A 12,522-nucleotide genomic window follows, 5' to 3' on the forward strand; every position below is an offset into this window, starting at 1 on the left:
TCCTTGGTCAAGTGAAGTCACAGGCGGTGCTCTGCCCCCGCCTGGAATGTGGTTTACATGGTGTGTGTGGGCAGAGCAGCTGTGGGCCGAGACAGAGAGGTGAGAACTGGGCCTGGAGTTTGAGTGGGTGTGGAGGGAGGGGAAAGGAGGAACCACAGGCCCAGCGCGCGGCTGGGTTGCCTAGGTGACAGGGAGGGGTAGGGGAGGAGGGAGAAGTGGCAGAGTGGGCTGAGTGGATTCGAGCATCTCAGATCTTATCATTATCTAGCAGTCCCCATCTCAGCTTCTCTGCTTCCTGTAGCTCAGCCCTCACTGGGGGAAGCAGGCAGGAGTCCAGAACCCGGGGAGTCTTCCCCATTCTTTTACCCTGGTACCCAATGTTCTGAGGCTGGGGAGAAACAGAATGTCAGCTCTGGAAAAAGCTTGCCAAGTCTCTCAGCCCATTGCCTTTCTAGCAGGTTGCAGCAACAGAGCCTTGTTTCAAAAGATTAACCAGAACCCCAATATGCAAAACAGACACCTAGGGGGCTGCCTGCCCCATCCATCCTCCCCAAGATTCCAGGGTTGCACCACCCAAAACGTGAAAATATCTGGTCTGGGCCCAAACCTTCATTGTACGGATGGGAAAACTGAAGTCCCCAGACGCCACTGACTTGCTGAAGGACACACAGCAGATGAGTTCATGGCAGAACCAGGATGGAAACCAGCTTCCCAGCACCATAGCAGAGCCAGCAGAAAAAAAGCAGAGCTCTTGAGGGGGCAGGGGAGAGAATGGGGGCACAGGTTGTCTTAGAAACCGGAACTGCCAGATCTGCTGGGACAACACAACTCCCCCATTTTATAGGGGAGGAAACTGAGCCCAGAGAGGGGGCAGTGGCTTGTTAGTGGAGTGATCCTAAGAGGGAGTAATATTCCCTTAGGAGACGAATTTGAACATTCGGTTGTTTGGCCAGCGCCATGCAGCCTTTAATGCAATTCCCAGGTGCCAGATGGTGTGTGTGGGTGGGGTGGGGGCGGGGGAGCGCTGGCCTGGGAGCTTCATCCCCCTGTTACAGACAAGCCTCATGACCTTGGGAGATTTATTTTTAAAGAGCCAAAGGATCATCCCCTGGTTTGTAAGAGGTCCAGAAGAGTAATAGGATTAAATGGTGCTTTGGCCTGTTTTACGTTGTTTCTAAATGTCAGGGCCTCCTTTAGGGGGAACGGGAATAAGCACACTGTTCTTTAAAGATCGAACTTGACAGTGGGTTTTTATAAGGGCCTTTCTTTTTCTTTTCTTTTTTGTTAATCCTCACCCGAGGATCTTTTTTTTTCCCCATTGATTTTTGTTTTGTTTTGTTAATCCTCACCAGAGGATATTTTTTCCATTGATTTTTTTTTAGAGCGAGTGGCAGGGAGGAGGAGAGACAGAGAGAGAGAAACATCAATGTAAAAGAGACACATCAAGTGGTCGTCCCCCCACCCCACCCCCGCCCCCGCCCCCCACCACTAGCCCAACCCAGTCGGGATGGAGCCAGCAACCCAGGTACCTGCCCTTGACTGGAATCAAACCTGTGACCCTTCAGTCCTCAGGCCAACGTTCTAATCACTGAGAGAAACCGGCTAGGGCAAGGCTGCAAGACCTTTATTTTTATTTTCCATTTTCATAGCTAAATATAAAGTAACACATGGCCATTTCAGAAAGTGTGTAAAGTACAGAAAAAAAAAAGCAGAAAATAAAATCACCCATAAACACATCATCCAGTAGCAGCCATTGTTCAACATTGTTGTATATTTCCTTTTAGTCTTTCTTCTATACATTTTTCCTTGTACAGAGTGATCGTGTCGTAATTTTTAAAAAATAATTTTGTTTAATGGTTAATAAATCAATTTCTTTTACCCAGTATGTAGTGTCTGGTTATTAGGAAAAAATTACAAAGCATACCAAAAGGCAAAAAGCACAATTTGAAGAGACAAAGTGAGTATCAGAACAAGACATGGCAGGGATATTGAAATAATCAGATTGGAAATTTAACACTATGCTTAATATGCTAAGGACTCTAATAGATAAAGTAGACAGTATGCATATAACATGTCAAGAATTATGTCTTCTTGGAGATATGACCCTTTTATCATTATGGAATGTTCTTTTTTGTAGTTGATAACTTTCTGACTTTGAAGTAAGAGAAATGGAAATTCCAAGAACCAAAAGGAAAAAAAATGCTAGAGATAAAAATGTAAAAAAACAGTCACAGAACTGAAGAATGCCTTTGATGGGATTAGTAGTAGGCTGAACAAGACCAAGGAAATAATTTCTGAGTTTGAGGATATATCAGTAGAATCCTTAAAACCCAAAAAGCAAAGAGAACAAACACTGGAAAAAACAACAACAGAATATCCAGGGCCTCTGGGACAACTGCATAAGGAATAACGTACGTGGAATGGGAATACCAAGAGGAAACGAAAGAGAAAAGGAATAGAAGAAATATCTGAGACAATAATGACTAAGAATTTCCCCAAATGAATGTCAGATACAAAATCACAGATTCAGGAAACTCAGAACTCAGCTCAGAAGCTCGGAGAACACCAAGCAAGATAAATTATATATATAATATATATATATATATATATATATATATATATATATATATATATATATATAATATATATATTATATATATATATATTATATATATATATAATTTTAAAACCTTACATCTAAGCATATCATTTTCAAATTGCAGAAAATGAAAAATAAAAAATTTTGAAAGAAGCCAGAGGGAAAAAACACCTTACCTATAGAGGAATAAACATAAAATTACATCTGACTTCTCAGAAATCATGCAAGCAAGAAGATAGTGCAGTGAAATATTTCAAGTGTTGAGAAAAAAAACAAATACCAGCAATCTAAAACTCCATATACTTCAAAATTAGCTTCAAAAGTGGAGAAATACTTTTCTCAGACCAACCAGTGTGGCTCAGTGGTTGAGCATCAACCTATGAACCAGGAGGTCATGGTTTGATTCCCAGTCAGGGCACATGCCTGGGTTGCAAGCTCAATCCCCAGTGCTGGGTGTGTAAGAGGTAGCCAATCGATGATTCTCCCTCATCACTGATGTTCCTAATGCTTTCTCCCTCTTCCTTCCTCTCTGAAATCAATAAAAATACTTAAAAAAAAAAAAAGACTTTCTCAGATAAACAAAAATGGAGGATATTTGTTGCAGGAAGGGTGCCTTGCAAGAATTTTATTTTTAAAGTTCTTTAGGGCCAGAGCCGGTTTGGCTCAGTGGATAGAGCGTCGGCCTGCGGACTGAAAGGTCCCAGGTTCAATTCCAGTCAAGGGCATGTATCTTGGTTGCGGGCACATCCCCAGTAGGGGGCGTGTAGGAGGCAGCTGATCGATGTTTCTCTCTCATTAATGTTTCTGGCTCTCTATCCCTCTCCCTTCCTCTCTGTAAAAAAAATCAATAAAATATATTAAAGTTCTTTAGAGAGAAAGAAAATAATACAGGTCAAAAAACTCAGATCTACGTAAAGAAAAGAGAGCATTGAAGGTAAAAATAAAACTTTTATTTTTCTTGTTCTTAATTGACCTAACAGATATTAGTTTGCTCAAAATAATAATAATGATGTATCCAATTATGTATGCTTATGTATATATTTTATGTATATTCTTATCTACTGGAATGCTTATATATAAGAGAAATGAATGACAGCAATAATACAAGGGATAAGATGAAGAAATTAGGATTATTTTGTTATTATAAGGTATACTACCTGTGAAGTAGTATAGTGTTATTTGAAAGTGGGCTTGGAATAGTTGAAATGTATATTGCAAACTCTAGGGAAACCACTAAAAAATAATTAACTAATATATTAAGAAAGGAGAAAAAAATGGAATCATAGAAGTGCTAAATTAAAATCACAAGAAAAAACCCACAATAGGTGGAAAAAGACTGGAAGACACAAATAAGAACAAAGAACAAAGGCAACAAATAGAAAACAATAACAAATATGGTAGATATTAGTCAAACAATATCAATAATTCTCTGAATGTCAGTGGTCTAAATGCACCAGTTAAAAGACAGATGTCAGAGTGGATCAAAAAACACGACCCAACTATATGTTGTTTATAAGAAACCCACTTAATATGTAAAGACACATATAGGTTAAAAGTAAATGGATGGAAAAAAAAGATATCACTAACCAAAAGAAAGTAGGAGTAGCTATATTAACTTCAGATAGAGCTGACTTCAAATTAAGAAATTTATCAAATATAAAGAAAGGCATTCCATCATGATAAAGGGGTCAGATCTCCAAGAAGACATAATTCTTGACATGTTATGTGCCTAAACAGAGCGTTAAACTACCTGGGACAAAAACTGATAGAATTGCAAGGAGAAATAGGTTAATCTAATATCATATTTAGAGATTTCAAAACTCCTCCCTCAGAAATGGACAGATTCAGGGGGCAGAAAATCAGTGAGGACAAAGTTGATCTCAACAGCACCATCAATCAACTGAGTATAATCGACAGCTATACACTACTTCATCCAACAAAAGCAGAATAAAGATTTCTCAAGCTCACATGGAGCAGTCACTAAGAAAATAAGATGAATAGCTTTCCTTTTTTTTTTCTTTGCTCTGAAAGAGTTTATATAATATGGATAAGAACAATTTGTTCCCTTATGATTTTGTACAACTCTCCCATGGAACCACATGAACCAGTATCTTCTTAGTGGACAGATCTTTGGCTATCATTTCCATTTCTTTTATGGTTGGTAAATTATGTTTTCCTGTTTCCATTTTATCTGGGTTTCATATTTATCTGCATAATGTTGTTCAGTAGTCTTTTATAACTTTAAAATCTCTTCTGAGTCAGTATTTTGTAGTTTAACCATTTTGTCAATCTATATAATGTTAATTTTTCCTCCTTTTGTTAAACTTGATCAGGTTTGGAAAAATTTATCTGTTTCTTTAAGTCTTTAAGTCTTTGCAATGAATCATTTTTTTTTATTATTAACTAGAGGTGTGGTGCACAAAATTCGTGCACCTGTGGGGCCCCACCCCCCAACTCCCCAATATTCATGTAGTTTTGTATATGTGTGTATGTATGCATATTTTGTTGTTGTTTTTTTAATCCTCACCTGAGGACATTTTTCACTGATTTTTTGAGTAGAAGGGAAGGCGAGAGGCAGGGAGAGAAACATGGATGTGAGAAAGACACATCAATTGGTTGCCTCCTGCACATGCCCCAACGGGATCAGGCCAAAATAGCACCACCGACAGAGCTGACTGCTGGCGGCCTGCTGGGGCCCAGGCGTTGAGCGTATGGCGATTTTGTTTCTGCTTCCACTTCTGGTAGAGGTCCCGCTTATAGGAGCTGCTGCTGTAGCGACCACTTTCTGTCTTGATCTTCTTCTTGTTCTCCTGTCCTGACTGTCCCACAAACCACTTCTTCTTCTGGTCCCAATCCAGCTGCTGCCGGCCCCTGGTCAGGTTCTGGGCCTCCTCCCCCATCAGGTCCAGGACAGCGCCGGCCACCTGCTGCTCAAAGGCGCCTCTGCCCCCACCAACGCTCAGGCCCCGTTCACTGTCGAAGTCCTTGGGTGGACAGGGGACATAGAAATCCTGGTCCAGCGGTCAGGCCTCCTCCTTACGCCTCTTGGCTCCCCGCTCAGGTCCTGGCTGCTGCCCTTTCCGGCCCACGACCTCTGTGAAGACGTCCCAGAGCTCTCTCCCTCCTCCTCTTTCCCAGGCTGCTCCACCTGCCTCGCTGGGCAGCTCGGGGCTGGGCCAGCCAGGCCCTCCTGCCGCTCCTGCCGGCCCTGCTGGAAGCTGGCGATGGCCTTGCAGTTCTTCTGCCGCTTGGCCTGCATCACCTGGCTGCTCAGGTCCCGGCTGGAGGCATTGATCTCAAAGATGGTCGCCAGCAAGCTGTACTGCTTGATGCTGTCCACCAGCCTCAGTCGCTGCAGCTCATCCTCAAAACTTGAGCTGAAGAGGGGGTGCAGGCCCAACCCCACGTGGTCCAGCTCCTTGGCCCCCTTGATGGACTCTGGCGAGGGCGCCAGCCACAAGCGCACGTACTGCTGCTGGGCATAGTCAGCCACGTGGCTCCAGCAACGCCTCCAGGGTGTTCCACAGGCCGCAGTCCTCTGCGTCCACCACGCTCTGTGGCACCCGGCCCAGGACGCCGTCCACGCTCACCGCACCTGAGGGCTCCTCGTGGGGGCGGGCGAGGGTGAGGGCACGGCCCAGGAACAGGTGCAGGTCCAGCAGGTAGAACCTTGTCTGGGGCCACCAAGGGGTAGGCTGTGCCACTTGGCCAGCCCGGCTACATGATCCACACGGTGCAGGAAGAGCTTGCCCTTGGCCAGAAGGTGAAGCTGATGACGTTATCACGGGAGCGGCCTCAGCCCATGGAGACCAAGTGGCCTGGGAGAGGCAGACACTTAACACCTGAGCCAGGGTCAGGGGGCCAATGGGGGCAGGGAGGGTGGTTGGCCACCGCAGTGGACATCATAGCAAGTAGTTCTTCTGCCTTTCCGTGGATTTGCATATTAGCCTTTTATTGTATAGGAATTAACTTTGTTCTGGGTTGTTGCTTTCTACTGCAGTCTTGTTGTTGCTGTTAATCCTCACCGGAGGATATTTTTTTCCATTAATTTTTTTGAGAGAGTGGAAGGGAGGGGGAGAGACAGAGAGAGAAACATCGATGTAAGAGAGACACATCAATTGCCTTCCACAGGAGCCCCAACCAGGGCTGGAGATGGAGCCTGCAACCGAGGTATGTGCCCTTGACCAGAATCAAACCCAGGGCCCTCCAATCTGCAGGCTGGTGCCCTATCCACTGAGCAAAACCGGCTAGGGCTCTACTGCAGTCTTTACAGTTTTCCTTTATTTTACTTTCTTTCTATTTTGCAGGTCTTTTTTTCAATTTACTTTTTTATTGGAAGCTATACTGGGTTGAATAGTGTCCCCCAAAATTGATGTCCACTCAGAACCTAGAAATGTGACCTTATTTGAAAATAGGGTCTTAGCAGATGTAATCAAGATGAGGTCATACTGAATTAGGATGGGCGCTAAATCCAACATGACTGGTCTCCCTGTAAGAAAAAAAGGAATTTGGACCCAGAGACAGACACACCGGGAGGGCGCCATGTGATGGTAGACGTAGAGAGCAGAGTGATGCAGCTACAAGTCAAGGATTGTCTGTAATCACCAAAAGCAAGAGACAAGGAAGTGCCCTCCCCTAGAGCCTTTAGAGCAAGCATGTCAAACTCAAAGGCTAACATGGGCCAAATAAACAAGGTTTAAGTTTATGTGGGCTGCAAAAAACCAAAAACTTCAATTTTCATAGAAACATAGGTTTATTTCTATAGAGACATGCTGAATACAAAGGGCTGAAAAAAATGAGTAATTGTTAACATAAAATAATAGAACATTTTAATAAAAATTAATATTTGTTCTTGAACATTAACTTACCAGACATTGAATAACTGCACAAATTAATAAGCGTAACGCAAATAAAACTATTTTTCTTGTTCTTTGAAAGCAAAATATTTCCTGTTGCGTACACCAAACAAGTCAGTCCAAGACTAATGACGTGGCAATCGGCTGCTAAAACATTCGCTGCTTGTATTAGTGGAGGGAAATGGTGCACCTGTGCATAAGGCGAGTAAGGGAAATGAATGCAACGTGATTATAGTGATCAGTCATTAGTGAACGTTGTAGTTCGTTATTATGCATAACATGAAATTTACCATTTTAACCATTTTTAAGTGTACAGTTCTGTGACAATAAGTACATTCACATTGTTATGCATTGTTATGTATAACAGGATATTGTAAAAATTAAGTTACAAAATTTTTATTAAAACGTTTCTTACATTCCATTATATTGGCTGAGCTGCAAAAATATTCGTTGTGGGCCGCGAGTTTGACATGCTTGCTTTAAAGAGAGCACAGTCCTGCCAACACGTCTATTTAAGTCATGTAGCCTCCAGAACTATGAGACAATAAATTTCTCTTGTTTTAAGCCTCTAAGTATGTGGTAATTTACTCTGGCAGCTCAAATGCAAAAGCTAAATTCATTCATCATTAGTCTGTCTTGTTTTATAATAAGTTCATGTAAGTCCATGTATTTCCTTGAAAATTAATTTGACTGAATCCCAAAGTAGTACTTCATTCAGTTCTAATTTCATTATGATTTTTTTCTTCAACCCATTAATTATTTAGACCTATGCTTTAAAATTTGCACATGTATACAAGTTTCTAGCTATCTTTATATTGTCATTGGCATCTACTTTTATTTCTGTATCATCAATAAATGTTTTGAATTACATCAGTTTAAAAATTTTTGGCAACCTACTATGCAGCCTAAAGTCAATTTTTAAATATATATATATATATTTTAATATATCTGTATTGATTTCAGAGAGGAAGGGAGAGGGAGAGAGAGATAGATACATCAATGATGAGAGAGAATCATTGATCAGTTGCCTCATGCAGGCCCCACACTGGGGATCGAGCCTGCAACCCAGGCATGTGCCCTGACTGAGAATTGAACGGTGACCTCCTGGTTCATAGCTTGACGCTCAAACACTGAGCCACACAGGCCAGGCTAGTCAATTTTTATAAATATATGAAAAGCATATATATTCTCTGTTGGATTCAGAGTTCTACGTGTATCCATTAGATTCATAGGTTGTTAATTACTGTGTTAGTGATTAACTAATAAACCTATTTCCACCTTCCGCCAAGGCACATAACTAGGCTACATTTCCTAGCCTTTCTAGCAATTAGACAAGACCATATAACTAAGTCTTGGCCAGTGAATTGTGAGCAGAAATTACATGTCACTTCTAAGACCAGTTCACATGTAATTCATTCTCTCTCTTACCATGACTATTGGCGAGATCTCAACACTCAGGGACCTTAGAAGCCACATTTTTAAGCTGGCAGAGTGTCAGCTTGAAAATCTGAATGACTGTGTGGAGCAGAGACCCCATGACAAAAGATTGTACTTCACATGAAAGAGAAATAAGCCTCTATTGTTTAAGGGTTAAGCTCCTGATATTTGAGAGTCTATTTGCTCTAACAGTTAATGTGATCTAAACTAATACATTTTTGCTCTCAGGTACTCCCTACCTTTATACTTTTTGTCTTATTTGTCAGACATGAGGGATGCATGTTAGAGTCTCACATTATAAAGAAAGATTCCTACATTTCTCTTAATAATTCTGTAAAATCTTGCTGTATATTTCATAGCTATGTTGTTAGGTGCATACAATCTCAAAAGTGTTATAAGTTTTTGGCAAATTATTCCTTTTATCAATGAAAAATGTTTTTACTAATTATTTGCCAGGTACTTTTTTAAACTTTCCTGTGTCATTTTTTAAATTGTACTTTTAATATAAGTGATATATAGCTACATTTTCCAAAATTCAAAATGAAAACTATTTTTAGATGAGCTTAACCATTTACATTTTTATAATTACTGATATTCTTTCTCTCATTCCTGACCACCTTATTTGTACTTTCCATTTCCATGCTTTCTCTGAGTTTCTTTCATCTTCCCACTCTCCTGGATATTTTTTGGAAGCATTCAACTTTTATCTATTCAACTTTGTTTTTCTTTTTTAAAATATATTTTATTGGTTTTTTAGAGAGGAAGGGAGCGGGAGAGTTAGAAACATCGATGAGAGAGAAACATCGATCAGTTGCCTCCTGCACACTCCCTACTGGGGATGTGCTCGCAACCAAGGTACATGCCCTTGACCGGAATCGAACCTGGGACCCTTGAGTCCACAGGCTGACACTCTATCCACTGAGCCAAACTGGTTAGGGCTCAACTTTTTCACATGCTGGTTTGAAAGTTGCATATTCTATTCTAGTGGTTAATATTCATTCTTTTGTTGTGGAAAAAATATGCATAAAATGAAGTTTACCATTTTAACCATTTTTAAATGTACAGTTCTGTGGCAACAAGTACATTCACATTGTTATGCAACTATCACCACTATCCATCACCAGAACTTTTTCATCTTCCCCAACTGAAACTCTGTACCCAATAAACATTGTCTACATTCCCTCCTCCCCAACTCCTGGCAGCCATCATTTTACTTTCTGTCTGTATGAATTTGACTAAGTACCGCATATAAGTGGAATCATACAATATGTGTGTTTCTGTGACTGGTTTATTTCACGTGGCATGATGTCTTCAAGGTTCATTCATGTCAGAATTTCCTTTCACTTTTAAGCCTGAGTGATATTTCATTGTAACACTCATTTGCATAACAGCTTTATTGAAATATAATTCATGTACCATAAAATTCACCCTTTCCAACTGTACAATCAAATGTTTTTGTTATATTTATTCATACAGTTGTCTAAGCATCACCACTGTCTAATTTCAGAAAATTTTTATTATCCCCTCATAACTCTATATTTAGCATTTTGAGGAACTGCCAAACTATTTTCCAAAGTGGCTGTAAATTTTACAATCTCATCAGCAATGTATGAGAGTTCCAATTTCTCCACATCCTCACCAATACTTATTATTGTCCCCTTTTTATTATAGCCATTCTAGTGAGTGTGAAGTGGTATTTCATGGTGGTTTTGAATTACATTTCCCTAATGACTAACAATGTTAGCAACTTTTCATGTGCTTATTAAAATTAATTTTAATACACATTTGCAAATATATTTTTAAATAATTCATTGGTATATAAGTCTCACCTAAACAAGGCAAAAATGTTGATAAGAAGCTTTTTTATTTCCCTCCACTTTTGGTGAGATATTCTTTATACAATTTTACTTCACTGACATCTGAAATTTTAGTTCCAGGTTGTTATTTTATAACTTTTACAGGAAGTTCTTATTAAGATTTCTTTTTAAAAAATTTTTTTTATTTTCTATTCTCTACTCTTTTTATTTTCCAAATTTTCTATTATAAGTATAATATTTATAATGAAAAACATAATATACAACATGGAATTAATATATAACACATTTTATATTTTAATTTTAAATACATTGAATATGGAAAATACAATGGTAGCATACTTTCTTTTTCTTTATTAATATTTCTTAAATTATTTATTCACGGTTGGTTTTTGTAGGACACTGTTTCTTCTTGGATTTATTTATTTTTCTTAAAAGGAGTACAACATCTAATTGTTTTTGTTTAATTTAGTTTTATTTTTAGAAAGAATCTAGAGGGGAAGAGCCAACTTTCTGAGAATTCATATCTGAAAATGCCTTTATTTCATCCTCAGATTTAAATAATAATCTGGCTATTAAATAATAAATTTAAGTATTCATCATGTTAGCATTTTGAAGATGTTGAACTGATGTTGCCAATAAATAATTTGACGTCATTCTTTTGTAGTAGGTAAATCTGATTTTTTTTCTATGATCATTTAATTTAGATTTTCTTCATTACCCTTAATGTTCTGAAACTTCACTATGACTGGTCCATATGTGGGTTTAAAAATTACTCTGTTGGTCCCTGGTAGACCCTTTCAATCTGAAGACATAATTTTCTTTTTTTTAATTCAGGCAAATTTTGTTATTATTCCTTTAAATATTGCATCCTATTTTCTCTGCCCTATATTTCTGGAACTCTTTTTTAGATAGATATTGGCACTTCTGAATCTATTCCCCATGTCCTTACATTTTCTTTTTACCGTTCATCTCTATGACTTTGTGCTGCCTTCTAAAAAATTCCCTAGACCTCATCTCCCAGTTCCCCGATTCACTCCTTACCTGTGTCCATTTTGCTATTAGCCCATCTATTTTTTAATTTCAATAATTATACCTTTTATTTTAAAATCTCTACTTGTTTCTATTTTAAAACCACTGTTCCTGTTTCATGGATAAAATACTCTTCTTTATCTAAGGGTTTATAATTACATTTATTTTTAAGTATAGTTCTGGTTACCCTATTAACTCTCTTCATTTATCTGTTTGTTGGATCTATAATAATTTTTAAAAAATAATATCACACACCTTACATATTTGGTTATACTTGACCATATGTACATTTTTGCAGTTGTAATGTCTTGTTAGGCTGATGGCTGCGTCTGGTTGAGCGGTTTGCTTGTAGGGAGGGGCAAAACAGCTGCTGGAACTTTAATCCATACTATTATGATGGGCAGGACCTGCTTCTGGGTGGGAACCTCGGCAGCTGGTCTTCTGGGCTTGGATGCTTTTCATTCCTTCCAGACTTTGACAGCCACTCAGTACACGGACCTCACTCATTAGTCCAAGTACTTCCCCAAAGCTCTTACACACAGTGTCCGTGGAGAAATACAAGGCCGCTAGCCTGGCTGCTCCTGCTGCGGTTCCCCTATCCATTTCTCCTGGGCACTTTTTTGTTTTCAACTTCCTGCATCACCTCTAGACATGGAACATCTTGGTGTTGCTCCCTCATCTTGGGTGGTTCATTTTAGCCACTGCTCTGGCTGCTTTGCTCTTGAACCCAATCCTATCTGCTCTCAGTCTCTTAGACTCCTCACACTTTTAGACCATAATGAAA

At 39.5% G+C, this 12,522-nt stretch overlaps 1 pseudogene; it reads right to left on the bottom strand.

The window, feature by feature from the left end:
• Positions 1 to 247: 247 nt before the first annotated feature.
• LOC118677440 lies at positions 248 to 8,931 on the bottom strand (annotated as a pseudogene).
• Between the last annotated feature and the right edge of the window lie 3,591 nt (positions 8,932 to 12,522).

The sequence above is a fragment of the Myotis myotis genome, unplaced genomic scaffold, assembly GCF_014108235.1.
Source record: "Myotis myotis isolate mMyoMyo1 unplaced genomic scaffold, mMyoMyo1.p scaffold_m19_p_1, whole genome shotgun sequence".
In the NCBI taxonomy this organism is placed as follows: domain Eukaryota; kingdom Metazoa; phylum Chordata; class Mammalia; order Chiroptera; family Vespertilionidae; genus Myotis; species Myotis myotis.